Source organism: Octodon degus, unplaced genomic scaffold, assembly GCF_000260255.1.
Source record: "Octodon degus isolate 3935 unplaced genomic scaffold, OctDeg1.0 scaffold00058, whole genome shotgun sequence".
Lineage (NCBI taxonomy): Eukaryota > Metazoa > Chordata > Mammalia > Rodentia > Octodontidae > Octodon > Octodon degus.
In genome coordinates this window covers 9564731-9568580 of record NW_004524634.1, presented here as the reverse complement: position 1 = coordinate 9568580, position 3850 = coordinate 9564731, and the positions used below count along the sequence as shown (strand labels likewise).

General features: G+C 34.3%; 1 pseudogene; it reads left to right on the top strand.

Moving 5' to 3' along the window:
• Positions 1-1612: 1612 nt before the first annotated feature.
• LOC111817475 lies at positions 1613-1768 on the top strand (annotated as a pseudogene).
• The last annotated feature ends 2082 nt before the right edge of the window (positions 1769-3850 follow it).

The following is a 3850-nucleotide window of genomic DNA, read 5'->3' as shown; positions in this document are numbered from 1 at the left end:
TATTTTTTGAATTACTTTTTCTATTTTTGCTTGATTTAATTCTTCTGGAATCTTTATGTCCCATGCATCCTCATCGTTCCTCTTAAATTTTCTATTAACACTAACTTTCTTTTTACTTCTGAAAAGCCTCTGGTTCTATCTCAATATTTCATAGTTGTTCTTCTATAACTGATACATTTATATGAGCACTTTCTCATAATTCTGGCCCCAAATTATTGAATTATTTATGGCTTATAACTTTTATATCTTATCAAGTTCCAAACATATACTCAGATGCAGGATTGTAGATGCTTTTTTTTTTTTATTTTGCAGAACCAGGGATTGAACTCAGGCCCTTGCACTTGCCAAGGAAGTGCTTATTCCACTGAGCCATCTCCCCGGCCCATGTAGATGCTTTTAACATGATTTTGTAACTATTATGGGTATGTTAAGTGCCCCATGTGGTTTTTACACAATATATATGTATACTGTATCATATGGATATGTAGGAATGTTAAGTGCTAATTCAGAATAAAATAACCTTTAGACTTCTCTTCTGATTTTGTTGACATGAACTATGATTTCATTAAACAGTTTTTTTACACCATATCTGGAACTTGCAGATAAAATCATGTCTATCAGCAAATAATGTGATCTTTGAGTAGAATATGGGGTCTCAATCCAAATATTTGATCCATAGAAATCTTCATGCTAAATATATAAACTTCTTTATATATTATTGTCTATTTTATCCTTCCATTCCCCCTGCCTTCCTGCCTTCCTGTCTTATTCTCTTCCTTCTTCTTTCCTTCTTTTTTCCTTTTCTCCTTGATTTATTCTTCTTGATTGCCAGATGCAGCTTTGAAAATTGTGGGTAAGGTTTTGAAGTGACTTGAGGTAGCCGTCTGCGTGAAGGTAGCCATCTGCGTGAAGGTAGCCGTCTGCGTGAAGGTAGCCGTCTATGTGAAGGTAGCCGTCTATGTGAAGGTAGCCGTCTATATGATTTTATATTCACTCTGCCTCAGTCAATGGTTTTATATATTTAAAATCAGCAATGTTGATCTCAGCAATATCAAACCTCAGTTGACATTTCTAAAAAATTGTGCAGTATTAAACACAAGGCATTATCATTAATGAAAACTCTAATATCATATTTTCATTAAAAATGTTTGATTCCTTCTTTTAATGTGAAAAACACTAACATTAAGAAAACAATAAAGCTCATTAACAGCAGTTTATGAAATAATTTATTTCAAAATATTAACAATCCAGAATGATAAAGTAATCAGATAAAATAATCTCACTCATGGATAAGTAAAAGAATAATTCCAGGTGTGTTAAATCCAGCTCCGTTAAAATATTCTGAGCTTTGTCATGACTAAATCGTTGGAAGAAATTCTATTTCTGAAATACTCTGAGTTGTTTTATTGAGAGAAATTTTATTTGACATATAATTTCCATTTTATTAACTTGATTATATTTTAGTAGGCCAATAACATGATTAAATTATAATTAAAAATGCAAAGCAAGTACAGATATAATCCTCAAAATTGAATTATAATAATTTAAACCCAATTTTTCACTTATCTTTATGTATTTTCACATTATTTCTGGCTAAAAAATAACACAATGCATCGCTTCTCGGCCTTTTGGCTAAGATCAAGTGTAATAACACAATGTGCAGATATATGAGCATTACTTCTATTAATTATGATTTTATTAAGGCTTAGAGGATACCCTTAAATGAAGGTCTCTGATATAGCCTCAGAATCTGTTTCTTGCTTACTCTTTGTTTGTCTCTCTCTCTTCATTTTTTTTCTGGGGCAAACAGGAATTCATCTTCCACAAGCAAGTTATAGGTGCAGGAACTTCTTTTCTGTAGAACCAGATTAAAATATGTAACATATTACCATAGCTTTCCCCTCACTTTCTGTTTAATGTTGGCCATAATGGAAGTAGAGTCCCTCCCCATCCCAAAGGATGTGGTTTCGAGGAATTGGAACAAACTCCTGGATTCCCCTCAATTTCTGTTAGCACGCACTTTGTCTGGCCAGTCATTTCTTTATATCCACATCTCATTGATCCTCAGAGTAAAGGTAAGTAGCCCAACCTGACTCTTTGGGCCTTCAATCCAAAGTCTCCCATATTCCATTTATTAAGTTTTTCTGTATTAATCAGCCTTTGGCTGCAAAAGTAATAGCTATAAGCCCAAGTAATGGACAAAAAAGCAGGTCACCCCCACGCCTCTCTGTCTTTGGATCTCAGACAAACCCCTTGCACACTGACCTAGAGGCAGGATATGCACATCCTTCAATGACCCCAAATGGAATCATTTATATAATTGTCTTAAAATTTTTAATTGAAGGGTTTAATTACAGGACTCCAAGCACCATGATTTGTGATGCTTCTGGAGTAGCATCACGATGTACCCATTTCTGGATTTCCCTGAAATATTAGTTTATGTTTGTTTGTTTTTTTTTTTACCAATTCTACATTTATTATTTACATTACTTTATTATTCACATTTAATATTCAATTATTATTTATGCTTCAAAAATAGGTGAAAAATTATATCTGTACTGAACATGTAGAGGTTTTTCTGTTATTATTCTTTGAACAGTGTAATATACAAACTACTTATGGGGCCAGTGAGATAGCTCAGCATACTAAGCGCCTGCTTAGGCAAGCTCAGGAACTGGCCATGGAGACTGGGAGTGGTGACTCATGCCTGTAACCCCAGCATTAGGGAGGCTGAAAACAGGAAGATCACTATGAGTCAGAGCTGTGTAGTGAGACCCTGTACCTAATATATTAAACAAAGCAAAACGAAACAAGACAAAACAAAAACCCCCACTTATATAGTATGTGCATTATATTAGGTATTACAAGTAATACAGAGTAAACCACTAAGAAGAATATATGCAGTGTATTCTTTGTTGAAACTGTACTTTCGATTTGATTTAAAACTGTCTCATTGCTACATGTTTATCAATAAAACTTTGAAAAGAAAAAAAAAATAAATAAATACAATTGTCCCTCAGTATTACATGGGGTTGGTTCCAGAACTCCCATGGTTACTAAGTCTTAGTCTTAAAATCCCTTATATAAAATGACCTAGTAGGGGTTGGGGAGATAGCTCAGCAGCATAAGTGCCTGCCTGGCAAGTGCAAGGTCCTGAGTTCGATCCCTCATACCAAAGAAATATTTTAAAAATTTTAAAACCTTAAGAAATAAAAAATAAAATGGTCTAGTATTTGCATAAAACCCACATACATATCCCACTATACTTAGTTTAACTCTGAAATATTAGTTTTAAGACCTTCACTCACAGCAGATACCAAGATAAGTAGACGTTCCTGTCCTTTATATGAAAATGGTGTTGCCTTGTATCAGTAAAATGTGGGTCATGCCAGGTAATGGGTGGAATAGTTTTGTTTAAATAAGAGTATATTTTATAAAAACTGTGACTCAATTCAGAAAATTAAAGAATTGTAAATAAATCCTTATTTTAAATGATAATGAAATTACTATCTTTAGAAAAAAAATAACAACAAAGCTTACTTTTAAAGGAGACAAACTGTGGCAGACTACCAGGTTGCTCTTCTGAGAAAGGAAGGTTTTGCTGTGACCTGTCCCTGACCTCTCTTTCACCCCTGTTATAACTTCCTAGCAGTAAATGCTCCAGCCTTGCATACATTAAAACTATCTGCACATTGTTCATTGGAGGCCTCTGTGCCTGGTATGATTACAAAGTTTCTTCTCCTTATGCACTCTGCAGCAACTCCCATCCATCTTTCGGATTGATACCAATAAATGCAACGAGCTGTTGGAAAGGAGGCCTTTTGTTCCACAGAGAACAATAGGTTAACCC